The 16,403-nt window shown below is 36.1% G+C and overlaps 1 long non-coding RNA gene across 1 annotated transcript; it reads left to right on the top strand.

The window, feature by feature from the left end:
- Window positions 8,398-16,159, top strand: LOC109830658. Its single transcript, XR_002244377.1, has 4 exons — window positions 8,398-8,452; window positions 8,590-8,640; window positions 8,832-8,904; window positions 15,787-16,159. It is a non-coding gene; the product is annotated as an uncharacterized LOC109830658 (long non-coding RNA).

A 16,403-nucleotide genomic window follows, 5' to 3' on the forward strand; every position in this document is an offset into this window, starting at 1 on the left:
AGCTTGAGCTTCATTTAGGCAATTTCCACTCTTGATTATGTTTATGTCTGGCTTTGATGTATCAACTGCAGTGCCCATAAGATTCTTGAAGAAAGTAATAAGCTCATTTGCAATACCTTCATTCTCAGCAATTCTATCTCCCAAGTTGTTGTATAGAACCATAATTCTGTTATGATGTCTATTTGATTTGATGATAGAATGGAAAACATTTGTGGATCTATCCCCTTGTAAACTCCAAAGGATCCTTGCTTTCTGTTGGAAGAAAGAAATTTCACAAGCCAAAAGTTTATTTAGAGAGGAAATGTATATTTCCTCTTGCTCAATGTATTCTGGGTTAAGGGGGTCTCCTTGCAGCTTCTTTTGAAAATCTTCCAAAGCTAATTTTTTATTGTTGACTTGATCACTGATATTGTAGAAGTATTTCTTATTAAAGATCTTTCAAAGCATCTTTCAAGAGTTTGAGTTTTGTATGTACTTGAAACAATTTGAAACCCCTGATATGAGCTTGCCATACTGATGCAACTATGGGAAGGAAGCTAGTGTGATTGATCCACATTTTAAAAAATTTAAAAGGTTTCTTACCTTGATTTTCTTCTTCATAAATTGAGACAAGTCCAAGAGAGTGATCTGAAAAACTGGGCAGTAGATATTCAACATGGCTGGAGTTATAAATTTGTATCCAGGAATCATTTATCAGTGTTCTATCAAGCCTGCTCCAGACCCTCGTGACTGCATCCTGTTTGTTATTCCAAGTATAAAAACATCCCAAAGTTTTCAGGTGAGAAAGGTAACAATCTTCTGTAAATTTTCTGAAGTCAAAAAGATCTGAGTCAGATAAATTTGCCCCTCCCAGCTTTTCTTCATTCTCTAGCAATGCATTAAAATCCCCACTCAGAAGCGAAGGAGAGTTGCCAACATTTTGAAAAATCTGATATAAGTCAGCCCATAGTTCTTTTCTTGCCTCCATATGATTGAATCCATATATTGAAGAGATAACACTATTAAACCTTCCATCAATAGACTTTACTTTGCAAGTGATATGTTGAGCTGAAACACAGGAGAATTGCATTTCTAGTACATTTGGATCCCATAGTAACATGATTCTAGCAGTTCCAGTACAATTAACATTTGAGAACCATTTCCAACTTGCTGCTACTTTTTTTGCAATACCTGGTAGTTTTGGTTCCTTTATTTTTGTTTCCAATAGAACCACAAAAGATAAGTGATATTGTGATATGTGTTGCTTCACCAGATGTTGCTTTGGGGATTTGTTTAATCCCCTGACATTCCAGAATGTGATATTCATAAAGAACCCCCTCTATCAATTGTAGAGGGATCTAACTCACATCCCATGAAAGTCAAAGGAGAAAAGGAGTTAGGCATATTTTTGCTCCTAATCACATTTGTCCATGAACTACCAGATATTATTGATTCTTTTCCTTTGTTTATCACTGTATTTGGGGATTGGGCATGTACAACATGCACAACACAGTGACTGTTCTGTGTATATCCAGACTTATCAGGTCCCTCTTTACCAGAAACATTTTTCTCCTCATTTGATTTCCCAGGGATATTATGACTTCCATCTCCAGACTTATCAGGTCCCTCTTTACCAGTAATATTTTTCTCCTCATTTGATTTCCCAGGAATATTATGACTTCCATCTTCAATATCATTTATATCTATGATGTCAGCAACAGGCTCATTTTCCTTTTCTTTCTCACATGAGAGCTGAACATCATCTACAGGTTTATTCCCAGCTACAGTTGAGTGCAACACTCCCTTTTGTTTTGGTATCCATCTTTGAGTAGTGTGCCTTTTACAGAATTTGGTATCATTTCCAACAGTTTTGCAATAATCACACCACCTTGGTTTTAATTCATATAACACTTTCTGAACAAATTTAATACCATCAGGTCCTTGAATTTCAACTTGATCAGGAAGAGGTGATGGCATTTTTACTTCAATTAGGACCCTAGCATATTCCAAACATTGCATGTTAGTGGTGAGTTTATCAGTAGCTATTGGACGGCCAATGAGACTAGATACTTTGCTAATCCCCTTAACATTCCATAGATTTAATTTCAGAGCAGGGAGCTGAATCCACAAAGGATAGATACATTCCATATTCTTATCAAAATTCTCATTCACTGACCAAGGCTTCAACAAAATGGGTCTTGAACCAAAAAACCAAGGACCATTAAGATAGATATCATTCATATCTTCTTTACTCTTAAATTTAAAGAGAAACACTCCAGCTTTTAAGAGTCTAATCTCTGGAACTGCAAAAGATGCCCAAACTTTATGAATGAAATTTTCCATTGCTTTATATTTTACATTCAAACCCATCACTTGGCCTACCAGAGAAAATTGCCAAATAGATGCACCTTCAATCTATTCTTCTTCATTAAAGGAAACCACATTATTTGAAATAGGAGGGATGTAATTCAAATTTAAACCACATCCTTGTTTCCTGTTATCAGCAAAAAAACTAACCCAACTTCTATTGGTATTCACTTGTTGAGCCTCATTTAGAATAGGATTAGAAGCAATATTAGGTGAATTTTCTTCAGATCTACCAGATTCCTTTTCAAGTGGTACTGATATCAATGGAACAGTAGATTTTTCAGGACACAAATTTGAAACCAATGGAATAGTATTAGATTTCGCAGCTGAAGATACCAATGGAACAGTATTAGATTCCACAGCTGAATTTTGATCTAGATTCAGATGATCAGAACCGTAGTCAAGTTCATCTGCCCAGGATACCCTTGCTGAAATTCCTGCACCATTCAAAGAGACGGGGGATTTACTAAGATTACTAAGATTACGCACCTGAAATCCAGCAGAACGATCTTCATTCTGAGAATTACAAGATTCCAGTATTTCCGCCATTGTTTTCTTCTTCTTTTCACCAATAGGACCAGTTGATCCCATAATAATGAAAGAGCTATCATCTTCATAATCTTCAGATCTGAAATCAGTATGCTCTGCAGGAGAGAGCAAGCTGGAATTTGAAGCACGAAGACCTATGTTGAAGATCTTCTTACCGCTATTCTTCTTCTTCTTCCCCATTAGATCTAGGCAGTGGCGCAATTTAGCAAAAAAAATCGTCTGCTAAAAAGCGCCATCAGAGCTGCCCCAATTACAGACAGACGATGTTCCTGCTGTTGTTTAGTATATTAGAATCCTTTTTTCGTCATCCTTTCCTCTCATCTTTAGACAACTTCATATTACTTATTTAGGGGTATTTGTACTTATTCATGATCTGCATATTTCAACTCGAAACACATTAAATACATATGAACATTTGTTATTAACCAAACTGAGTACAATGCATGGGCATGGACCGAAAAAGGGAATGGAAAGTTTCACAAAAGTATTGTGATTTTGTTCTCTCCCAAATTAGAGTGCATAGGAGGAAACAATAAATGATCATAAAAATATTTAGTCTTTAACCTTTTATCAGCAATGGAGAAATTTGATTATGAAGCTCTTATTTTTGCCCCTTTCCCTTAGGGCTTGTTTGGATTGAGGGGAATGAGGGTGAAGGGAAGTTAGGGGAACCATTCACCTCCATTCACCTTGTTTGGGAACACTTAGGAGGTGAAGTTAATTCACCCTAGTTCTCCTTGGTTCACCCCCCACTTAGGAGGTGAAGTTAATTCACCCTAGTTCTCCTTGGTTCACCCCCTAATAGTATAAAAATTGTTAACCCCCAAATTGGGGTGTAACCAAGGGGAAGGGAACTCCCTTCTCTTCCCTTTCCTTCCCTTCACTCAGTTTTCCTTAACTTCCCTTCACCCCCTACAAATCCAAACAGGCCCTTAGTTAGAACTCTCAAACCTGATGAGATGACTCGCCCTCCATTTTTCTCATTAAACTTCCAAATAAAATATATATTTTCTCCCTTCTTCTCCATCATCCATTTCCGTGGTTAATTTTGTTTCCCTTTTCCACGTAAACTCTCAAACAACTTATTTTGTGGAAACAAAAGGACAGATTATCTCCATAATTTTAAGTTGAATGTTTTTTGCCACATAAGCATACCTGACGACAAATTGGGGACAAGATAACTTTTTACACTCACACCTAAATCCCCCGGGAGTGACCATAACTTCAGGTGACCGTACCGCGCTCAGCACGTGCGAAGGAGGTGACTTTTCTTTTCAACTGAAAAAAAAAGCCGACGCTTCCACACCGAAAAAAGACAAAAGAATTCAATGTACAAGACTCACATCTGTAGCTTCGCCTCGCCATCACCTAATGCTGGTCCGGTTCGATTTGTTTTCTTCTCCCGAGAAAAACCGAAATAATGAACCGGGTCAGACCCCGACGTGGCATTTCCGTAAATAACTTGGAATTTGCTGGGCTGAACCGTAGTCACTGCTCAGAGGTAATCATGCCGAGATATGAAAAAAATGCGAAGTGGGACCCATGCAACACCGCCACGTAAGACAAACGTAATTGACCCGCCGGCACGGCCCCCCCGCCCGTGCACGCCGCGAACATAATCAATGGTTAATGAGGATCTATGCTGCGGTGCTTTTGCTTATTAGTTCCTTCACAGTTTTATATTTCTTGGTAGCTGCAGAAAAGGTTATATAATTACAAGAAAGTATATGGTAATTATAAACATGCTTTACGAACTAACCTAGTTAGCCAATACACTATATAATTGGACGTGAAGTTCTGTGGCTTTTTTTGCAGGAACAAATTTGAAATTTAGTATAACCTCTTAAACTACACAGAAGCCACTATGATGGATAATTTATAACCTTCAAGGGCATGCTTAATATGAAATTATAAACATTTAACATAACTTTAAACTTTTGTTGTGGTAGGTATTAAAATTTTCCTAATAATATATTGAAATATTATTTAATTAAGGGTTTTTCTATAGAGTGTCCATGGGCATTCTATAAGAGAGAAGAGAGATAGAGAGAGATGATTAGGGAGGGGATCCCAATGCAAATCAGTTGGGCCCACTCCTCAATCATCTCTCTCTATCTCTCTCCTCTTCTATAGAGTGCCCACGGACACTCTATAGAAAAACCCTATAATTTAACTTTCTAAAACGCTCAGTTAGTGCCTTTTGCAGGGGATAAAATTTATGACCAGACAATTTTATGTCCCTTTCTTTAATAAAAATCATTAATGGGATTCTACACTTTCAATGTATTAAAATATTTTTCAATATATTATAACTTTATCAGTGAGGCTGGGTTAACTGTTATAATTTCATATCATAACCTATTTTTTCCCTTTCAAATTAAATAGGATCAACTAATAAGATTGTGAGATGATTTTTTTTTTATTGTGTGCTGATCTAATCGACACAAAACAAAAATACGTTAAAAGACGTTCATCGTGATTTACATATCACATAATTTATGCATAAAAGTTTATAAATCTTAGAATTTTTTTTTACTGTTTTGCATAATAGGTGGCTCTTAAGCTGCTCATAAAATTAGATTCACTACTTCTTAGAAGACTAGCAAAATGAGCTGCCTTATCATGTGTATCCTAGGTTAAAAGATGACTATGCATGTATGCGTAATGAGAAACGTATGTATGTGTGCATGTTTACCACATTATAAGTGCGAACTAAGAAATGTGTATGTGTGCATGCATGTATGTATATGTGTATATTGCATATAAGTTGTCATCAGATTTTATGAAATGAGCTAACAATTAGAGATAGGATGGAAGGTCCACTCACTCTAATGTGATTAACAGGTGAATCTCACCATAATGCTTTGTTTGGGAGTTACTAAGGGAAGGGACGGAAAGTTAAATAATGGAAACGAAATGTAAGGAATAGAAGTGAAAAGATAAAATATTGTTTGGGAGTTTAGTAAGGGGAACATAAGTTTATTTCTTTTACCTTTGTTTAAAGTTCTAATAAAGAGGAGGGAAGTGAAGTGAATATGTATAAAGTTACATAAATACTCTTACATATTGGATGAGAGTATATCCTAGCCATAGATGTTAATGTCATAAGGGTATAATTGTATTATCACATTGTAATATTTTACATCAGTTTTCATTCCATCCTCTACCCCTCAAATTGGAGGGGTGAAAAATGGAAGGAAATTTAACCTTCCATTCCATCCTCTAACCCTCAAAAGGACTCCCAAACAATGTGAAATTGAAATTTTACTTTAACTTCCATCCATTAACCTTCATCCAAACAAGGTGTTAGACTCTTGGTTGAAAACTCAGCTAGCAAACTAAGTTGTCACTTCATACTCATTATATCCTACACACACGCGCACACATATGTATGAAATAACATATACCATTTGATAGGGCCTTTTGCAAATTAGGTGGTATCTCATATCCACAATATCTTGGTCTATACTATTGAAAAGTTGGGCGAAATTGTGAAATTGTCAATTTTAAAACGTACGAACATGATTTTTTTTTTCTGTTAATTTTCTCTTAAAATTTTTACAAAATTTTACAACCAAATATTATAACTTCACGCAGATTAACATGCCAAACCTTCAATATGCAAATAACAATTCACTACATGCTCCAAAAACTAAAATACTCCCAAAACAAATTCCCAACTCAACTCCGAAAACACAAACATACATACAAATACGAAAGGAGTCACTATATATGTACTGTGATTCAACAGCAGTGAATCTCTACCATAATGCTTTGTTGGGAGTTCTTAAGGGGAAGGCGACTGGAAAAGTCTAAATAATGGAAACGAAATGTAAGGAATAGAAAGGTTGAAAGATAAAATATTGTTTGGAGTTAGCTAAGGGGAACATAAGTTTTATTTCTTTAGCCTTTGGTTTAAAGTTTCTAATAGAGGGGGAAGTGAAGATAATATAGTAATAGAAAGTTACATAAAATACCTCTACATATTGGATGAGAGTATATCCTAGCCATAGATGTTAATGTCATAAGGGTATTATATTGTATTTCTATCACTTGTAATACTTTTGACATCAGTTTCATATCCATCCTCTACCCCTCAAATTGGAGCGCCTGTGTAAAATGGAAGGAAATTTAACCTTCCATTCCATCCTCTAACCTCAAAAGACTCGCCAAACAATGTGAAATTGAAATTTTACTTTAACTTCCATCCAATTAACCTTCATCCAAACAAGGTGTTAGACTCCTTGGTTGAAAACTCAGCTAGCAAACTAATGTTGTCACTTCATATCTTTATATCCTACACACACCGCGCACACATATGTATGAAATAACATATACCATTTGATAGGGCCTTTTGCAAATTAGGTTGTATCTCATATCCACAATATCTTGGTCTATACTATTGAAAAGTTGGGCGAAATTGTAGAAATGTCAATTTTAAAACGTTACGAACATGATTTTTTTTTTTCTGTTAATTTTCTCTTAAAATTTTTACAAAATTTTACAACCAAATATTATAACTTCACGCAGATTAACATGCCAAACCTTCAATATGCAAATAACAAATTCACTACATGTGCTCCAAAAACTAAAATACTCCAAAACAAATTCCCCAAACTCAACTCCGAAAACACAAACCATACATACAAATACGAAAGGATGCTCACTATATATGTACTGAATCACACCCCTCCCCTCCCCCCCCCCCCACCCCACCCCCACCCCCACCCCTTCACACCTGCAAACTATTTGATCTCCACAAGCTTCCAAAGTAAAGGAATACATAGAAAGCGAGATCCAAACCCAAAAGCCAAAAGCAAAACAAACCCAAAAAAAAAAAAAAAAACCTCTGTTTTCTCCTTCCAAAGCCTGCAAACTATCGAACCTCCATAAGATTCCACCCATAAATTTGACAGAGAGAGTATATGAGCATGAGGATTGGACCATGAGGAGGTGCAGAGGTCCGCGGACCTATGGCGAAGGCCGCAACCTCCTCCGCCGCCACGTCGACACTTACGGCGGCTCCCCATGCTCGAGGCGACTCACAGCAATCTGATGATGATGATGGCCGATCACCAAAAACCCACATCAACCACAAAGAACAACAAGGCCCACAAGCCAAGAATCAGAGCCTCCAGGCACCAGCAGCAGCAGCAGCCATAGCTCCAGATGACAGCTGGCTACAGCTCGGCATCGCGACTCTCGTCGTCGCCCTTCACGGCCGCCTCGTAGAGCTGCAGTTGTTTTCCGACAGGCCTTCGTCGTTGGCATCGGCAACATCGAGGCCCATTGGGCCGGCCCAGATGGGATACGGGCCCATTGGGCCTCTCGCCTGTCGCAGCCGCCGCCGCCGCCTTGGGGGTACTTATGGCGGGAAGTAGTAGCAATAGCAATGGTCATGTTCCAGCCGCAGCCGCCAGTTTTACAATGCTGCAGGCGCGGTTTCCGCCGGTGGGGCCTGCTGCGCCGCTCGGGTCATGACCGGTGGCGGGACCGCGCGCCGCGAAGGCCAGCAGGGGGTTGGAGTGTGGTTCCTTCTCAAGGCAGCAGAGAACCAGTGAGTTATTATTATGAATCATGATGGTTTGCACTGAAAAATAAAGCGTTTCTTGAATTTTTATTTTTATTTTTTTCACTTTAGTTTTTTATTTTCATTTTTGTTTTTTTGTTTTTCGTTTTTTTTTTTGAATGCAGAGTGAGGGAACCCTTTTTGCCACAAATACCAAAGAGCTTCATTAGGATCAAGTACTGTCTCCACCTCTCTCTCACTCTATTCTCTTTTGCATGCTTCTATCTTCCCCTTTTGTTCCTTTTGGATCTTGAAACAATGAAGCATTGCTATAGCTTTTCAAAGAACATAAAAGTGTTTAACTTTTCCTTACACTTTTTCTTCTTTCTTTCTTTTTAAGAAAAAATTGTTTCCCCTCCTTCAACAGAGATGGTAGGATGACAGTTAGGCTATTGATGAAGTACTTGGTGAAAAAGCTTGGCTTGGATGATGAATCTGAGGTAAACTTAAGCTTATCCCTTTCTTGCAATAAATATATGCATAAAATGCTATTTTAGATGATTTAAGAAATGAAAAAATTGCCCAAAAATAGAATCAAATCAATTAGTTCGGCTATTTGTTCCATATTACTTTAGGATGTTGAAATGGGGGTGGCTAATTGGTAGCTAAAGGGGTCCTTTCCTGTGTGTTGCAAGTTTTTAGGTGGAATATATGTGTCCAAGTGCTACATCACAATGCACGATAGTTAGGGTTTCTCTTGTATGAGAGGTTGTAGTACTAGAGCTTCTTGTTTTGTTGGTTAGTAGATTAGTTATCAGTGGTGGTGATGTGTTTATTAATTAGGAGGTGAGACTGTTATTAGCAATTTGATTAGAGCCTCTAGAGTATTTAATGACTCATCATGTCAAGTTTATCTTTTCGTGGCCTTGATATATTATGCCTTAAATGGTAGACACATGCATGTCTAATATGGATTTTGGGAGAGCATTAGTATGCCTAGGTTTTAGGCTTGTATTTTGCTTATCAAATATGATTATTGGTGCCTAACATCTTGTGTTATTAACTTGCTATGGACATTGCTTTTGCTTGTTCTTGCTTATAAATGTTTTTGACAACCCTAAAGCTATAGAGTCACCTACTTTTGCTGAAAGCTATGCACTATCCTAAACAAGAAGTTATGTATATAGACTTGGAGTTCTAGGAAAAGATCCATTCCAACAATAATATATACATTACTCATTAATGCTCCTCTAGAGCTCCTCCTTTAATTTTACTTGGTTTGTGAACTTGGTCGAAGTCTTAAAAGAGTGAAAGAAGTGCAGAACCAGGCAGCTTTTTTGTCAAGGAATATAATCATTAGCACAAGAAAAGGTGTAATAGGTTATTGTTGGGGTTCAAAAAAAATGATTTATTTTAATATTTCATTGCTCATTATTCAAGAAGATGGTTATTTATTGAAGGAGTAAAGAAATACTTAGGTTTATCTTTATTATTATTACAGGTCTATCACAAACTTAGGCATCGTCTACTATATCTTCTGGGAGTAGTCAAAACATAACTATTATGATTTGCTTGCAGTTGAAATTTGGATACCAGTCCTAATGTTTCATGTGTTTTTCTTTTGTTTTTGAGAGGGCATGAATGCTCAAGGAACTGTTTTCATCTAATATTTAAAAAAATTATCTAAGGAATTTTTCAAATTTAAGGGAGCGTATGAAAAAAGGTGCCTAAAATACGGAGTGCTAGCTAGATGCATGGATCTTAAATAGCTAGGCTAAGCTGCAATATAGATCGAGATTGTAGTTCGCTAAAATACAAGAGTGCATCTTCCTCAAGTACATATGTAGAAGAAGTAGATTTAACTTACGCTTTGTCTCCACTTCTAAATTCTAAGAACACCTTTTCATATTTACCTTGTTTGTTTTAGGGGATTTCTTGTCATGATGGAAATATTTAATTAATCTCTTCTTAAAACTTAAACGCTTATTGGGTATTAACTTTCAACATGGGTGATGTACATAACTCTCAATTTTGGTTTGAATGAATAAAATTCTCATTGACCAAAAAAAAAAAACTTTCAATATGGGCAAGTCTTTGTGTGTGTGTGTTTGTGTGTGTACACACACACACGCACACCCCAAAAGAGAAACTTGGAAATGTGTTGACAAAGGGAAGATGAGTTGTTTATAACATGTAATGAATAACTTATCCTATATAATTTTAAATTGTTGAGAGGGAGGGAGGGAGGGTTTAGTCTAGTTGTACCAGTGGATTAATGTGAGCACGCATGATTTGTTTTCTCTCACTTATGTTTCTCCCCTTACTAATACATAGGCAGATTAGAGTTTTCTTCAATCTTTGTGATATTTGAAGTGGTAATAAAAACACGAATAAGTGGAACCAAAAGATCATTTAACTTCATATCTACTATTTGGTTTTGCCAAGTTTTCTCTAAAATCCTATTACTTCATTAATTCCTTGATAATATTCTTTGCGCTATGTTGGGAAGAATGCTAGATGCTTTCAAATGATTTTTTTCCTATAGTTTGAGCATAACAGGGTCTAAGTGCATCTAACATGACTTCAGTAATGTTATGTTAACTAGAAAGTATATGTAGATATTTGTAAATATATTGAGCAACGTCACACATTCTATTGTACTTAGAAATTATATTAGGTACTTGGAAATTGTTACGATTAGATATGAACAGGCTTAGATGTGAAAAATAATGTCTAATATGATACAATAATAAAAAAAATACAAGAAATAGACTTGGCAAATTCTAAGTTTAGCATGGCAGTACCATAGAACTAAACTTCGGTGACTACTAGGTTTAACATTTTATTGATGAAAAGTTAAGACCGTCATGAAAACATTATGCTTCTCTAATCATGAAGTTCCCAACTTGTTGACTAATTCTATATAAGTAAATGTTGCATAAGAAAAATTTCATTCAAAATATTATTTTAGTATTGCATAGAATATATTTAAGATAAATTCGAAGTGCTATATTGATTATAAATATGTATATGTCCCTAATAGATTTATGGTATTGTAGTAGATATAGTCCTATGCTTTTGTAACAAGAATGCTGCTTCTACACATTTAAAGAAGCAAAGTTTTTATGAGTTCTTGTAGACCCCATATCAGAACTCTTAAGTATATATAAACATGGTGCTTGATATATCATTTTCTTTGATGAATATCATTTTAGTCTCTAAGAATGATAATTTACATATTCAAAAGTGGAAGAATTCATAAATATGATCCGCATTAAGTCTTACTTATATGATGTATCGTTTTGCTATTGTTGTCTTAAATTTATTCCCTTCGTATCTATTTAAATTATGTGATTTTCTTCTATACCATGAGGTCTACGTACAAGAACATCTAGTCATATAAGATGAAGCTCATAACTTTCCATTTGTAGTTTAACATTCATATACCTAGAATGACATGAGATGACATGAAAGAATATCCTTCTCAGTGTTATTCAAAGATTTATGTATTTTGTAGCTAATTAAGCTTGATTGATAATTCATAGTCTAGACTTAACTGTACGTGAAATGGATGGCATGTTCTTTGATTTACATAACCAAGCTGCTTAAAGCCTTAGACAAGAAATAATAATTAGCTATTAATTTCTTGATCTCAATAAATGAGGCTATCAGATTAAGTACAAACATTATCTATTAATGATTGCTTGGAAACGCATCTCACATTTGAATGCTAATTTAGTCTTTAATGACGGTATAGACTCTGGATGGTGATAATATATGAAAAAAAGAACTCATTTAGCTTGTAAGCTTACACTATGCCTATTAAAATCTTAGGTGCACCTTCAACCCCAAATAGATTTAGGTGTCAATAGTCCACATATATTTGCTTTGCTTAGTCTCATTCCTTGCTGTCCTCCATACCTAAAACATATAGTACTGTCAATAAGTTCCTTACAAATAGTTTTCATGCAAATTAGTAAATGGCATCCTACAACCATCATTCTTTGCCTTACAATATTCATACCGGTAACATTCCATTCCATATTTATTGCATTATCTTTTTGAACTGTCAAGGTTTGCATTTATGTTTATATATATATATATATATATATATATATATATATTCATGTCAAGCACATTCTATGTCAACTCTGTGCCAACTATTCGTAGTGTCCATGTTTGAGCTGTACTAAATCTTTATTAAATGCAACATGATGTTGGTGAATGGTAGAGAATTATAACGTTGCTTCCATTTTTTCTCAAAGCACCCATGATACTTATTCTTTATTCTTAAAATTGTAGTTAAGGAGCATCTGTCTAAACATTTGGAACAAAAAAAAAAGCCCCTCAATGTGTAATGATTGATTCTTAAAAATAACTTCTGAGAAGATTGCGATGCTTTATCAAATTTGTCAACATGTTATACATCACCTATATATATTTTAAAGCCTATGATAAATCATGCATGTTTAGGGCATATTATCTATGAAAAGATTATCTTTTGTGGCTGATTGCTACATGTTTACACGCAACGCAACACCTGCACACATTACAACCTATATATGCGTCTTTAGAGAAACAAATCAATACACGTGGAAGGTCATATGCATGCGATTTTATTCGATCCTTCGTCATGCTCTCATCAAGCTTACTTCACAAATGTCTACATGTATAGGCCCCTATCACACCGTAGGATATTGTTGTGGTTAGAGGACCCATCAAGGGTGTTAAGTGGTGCACTTTGTCGGAATATCTAAGGCCCCATCATCCCATCTCATATCATCACCCGCAACAAGAATTGGAATTGATATATGGAGGTGCCTGTAGACCTTTGAAGGAAAGGGAGAGTGCATGGATATGTGAAATATCTACAAGAGAATCATTCCAAGTTGGTGACGAGGATAACATCACCAACATTGCACAAAAACAAAAGAATTAGGTCCCCCTCCCTTTTGTTGGCAACACATCCTAGGTAGCGCCTATACATGCATAAATTAGCTACGTACGGTCAATTGCAGCTACACCCTCGACCTGTATTATAAGGGTACGTGCACTTATATATCTATGTAGCCACTAAACTATTTATTGCATTTACGCCTCATGAACTTCCTGTTGATATTGTTTTTCAAGTTAGGTTAAGATGGATGTCATGCGAAAAATCATGTGATCGAAGATTATCTTTTATCCTCACTTTTTAACTAGAGAAGAGAAGAGGCTAAATTTTCTTCTAACCGACGACAAAAAGGGTACCGTAATCAAGATTCAAAGGGTAAAAGTGCTAATAAAAAAGCCTAGGAGTACAATGGTTATAATACTCATACATGGGGTGTATCCACGGTGAGTCCTAAACTAAACTTTTATGTATGTACGCAACATTAATTGGTTTAAAACGAAGTAAGGGTTTTTAGCCTTGAAACAAGGAATTGAGGAGTATGAGGTGTTCTCATCGTCATCTTGTTTAATTGATTGTAATTTGAAAGTAGAGGGGGTTATGAGGAGAATAATGGTGGGGTTAGGAGAATATTTGACTTGTTTTGCCTTCTAAGATAAGGGTAGAAAGACACAGATTGTTGCGTAGAGAAAGCAACGTGAGGGAGATGTGCATGCGATTTTTGTTGTGTTTTTTGTTAGGTAAAGAGTAAAGGGTTCTTAGAAATTTTTTTTTTTTTTTTTTTTTTTTTGTATACCAGGAAATAAATGAAGAAAAAAAATAGTTAAAATTATATTAGAGGGCTGATTCCTCGGCGTGCTTCTTGGATCCGCCACCTTTTTATTCTCTCTCTCTCTCTCTCTCTCTCTCTCCTCTTCCCCCACACGCGTAGTGATTTGTTTAAGGTCGTTAATAGTAGCGTACGTGTCAACATTACACCCAACTTGATTGGCCATCCATTAAGTTGACCCGACAACAAACTTTTAGGTGCCATGATGTATAGATTTTTATCTATATACCTACAATTAACTACTTGAATACCAGATTGGTGGATGTTAATTTCTTTACTGTAGATATTAACTTACTGGAGTTCTCTAGCTACTAAAACAGTATAAACGCGCGCGTAAGATGTTTGTCTCAAACACGAGGGAAGTTTAATTTGTTTCTCTGGGTATACGTACACGTACGTACGTGCATATATTCATTCATCTAGTGTTGTAGGCTGCAGTTTTTTAACTTTTCGCTTTGCTGTAGGGCCTAGGCTATAGTTTTGCTTCTCCCTTCGCTGTAGGTAGCCTCGAAAAGACTTATGGATGCCACTTTTCACATCTGTAGACCATAGCGTCTATATGAAGGCATTTATATAGGATGCGTTGGGAAAGAAAAAAAAAATAAATTTTTCTGATCTTGTCCAACGCAGCCTAGCTAGAAAATACAATTTTCACACGGCCCACTTTCGCCAACTCATTATGCAATAGGGATGAGACACATCACCTGTCCCCTCCCTTTGTCCCATATTTTGGGCCCTTAAATCATTTTCCGTGATAGTATATATTCTCGCCTTTGAAGCGAGGGGGGCGTATTAAATCTGTTCATATTGTTTATTGTTACAAAATTGTTGTTTTTACATTAATCCATGGGTTAATTACTTATTAAAAGTCACTTTTGAGTGCACTAATTTAAATGAAAATTTGTAAAAAATATTTTCGGGAGCAATAAAAGAGTATGTTTTGCTGAGTATAAAATTTATTAAATATCTTTTTAGGGCGGGGGTTGCTAAAACTTATTTTTGAAGGCTACAAATAGGATTGGGCACCAAGGAAAGAAGACTGTTGTTGGTTTTCCCTAAGAATGCAATGATTAAAAAAGCTCGGGCAGCGTATGGTGCTGTGACGGGCAGGCTGCCCGTCCATGTCAATGGGAATCTCGTCTTAAATTTTTGAATATAATAAATCAACTTTAGCCCGTGACGTAGCACTGATGATACCATTAACACAAGACTTAATGTGTGCGCTCGTTCGTTAGTTCATTATTAAGATATGACTAACAAAAATAATTTAAAAGAATAGGGAAGGGAAAACGTAATGCGACCATTAGTTGTGATACTTGAATCATTTCCATACATCAACTTAGCCCCGAGTGCCTAAGGCGCTAATAAGTGGGGTCCTTAATATGGGCATAAAAATGTAGTTTGATGCCTTATCTCAGTCATTCATACGGGCATTTGATGGTGCAATCAGTTGGTTGATGGGGGCAATTGACCTATATAAACATAATTATGGTTGCCAACTTTTCAAAGGGCTAATTAATTAAGATTTGGTAAAAAAAATTTTCCCTTTTTCACTATATATTTACAAGAGCTTTTGTACTAATTTCCCCCCCACTTTTATGCTAAGAAAAGCTTACTGAGCGAATAATGCTTTTATTACTGTATTTTTTTTTTAATTTTCAGGTGCAAATTACTTGTAGAGGGCAGCCATTGCTCCCCTTCTTTACTCTACAACACGTTCGAGACCATATATGGTGTTTGAGCGGGGCGGTCGCGTTTCTACCGGACTCCCCAAGCACCGATCATGTCATGACCCTTCAATATGGTAGAAGCCGATAGATCTTTCCGCTGTCTAATTCTCTCGCGGCTTCTCTGTATAATTACTGGCTTCACTGTGCTCACCTCTAATGTTTTTTGTTTCGAAAGTTTTGTTGAAGCTTCTCGTCCGATTCTTTTGAGAAAAATAGCTTGGAAGGGCAAGAAGTTTAGGAAAAAAAGAACATTGCAAAGGAATTGTACCTCCAAGCTAACTTTGTTTGAATTAATTTTTTTTTTTTTAAATTCCTTAGTTGCTCTCTAATTCACTAATTTGTGATTCCAACCTACGACTCTTTCTCCTCAGATGTACTGCTCTGTTTTTAAACTTTGAAACTGATCCATTCGAACTGAGAGGTTAAGATGTCAAGATCCGAACCGTACATGATGTGTATTCATCACCAAAAGTCTGGATGCAACTGATTACTATAAGCTTAAGACCGCATTAAAAACCCATAACGACCCTACAAAATAAACGGATTCCT

Source organism: Asparagus officinalis, chromosome 2 (assembly GCF_001876935.1).
Source record: "Asparagus officinalis chromosome 2, Aspof.V1, whole genome shotgun sequence".
NCBI classification, from domain to species: Eukaryota; Viridiplantae; Streptophyta; class Magnoliopsida; order Asparagales; family Asparagaceae; genus Asparagus; species Asparagus officinalis.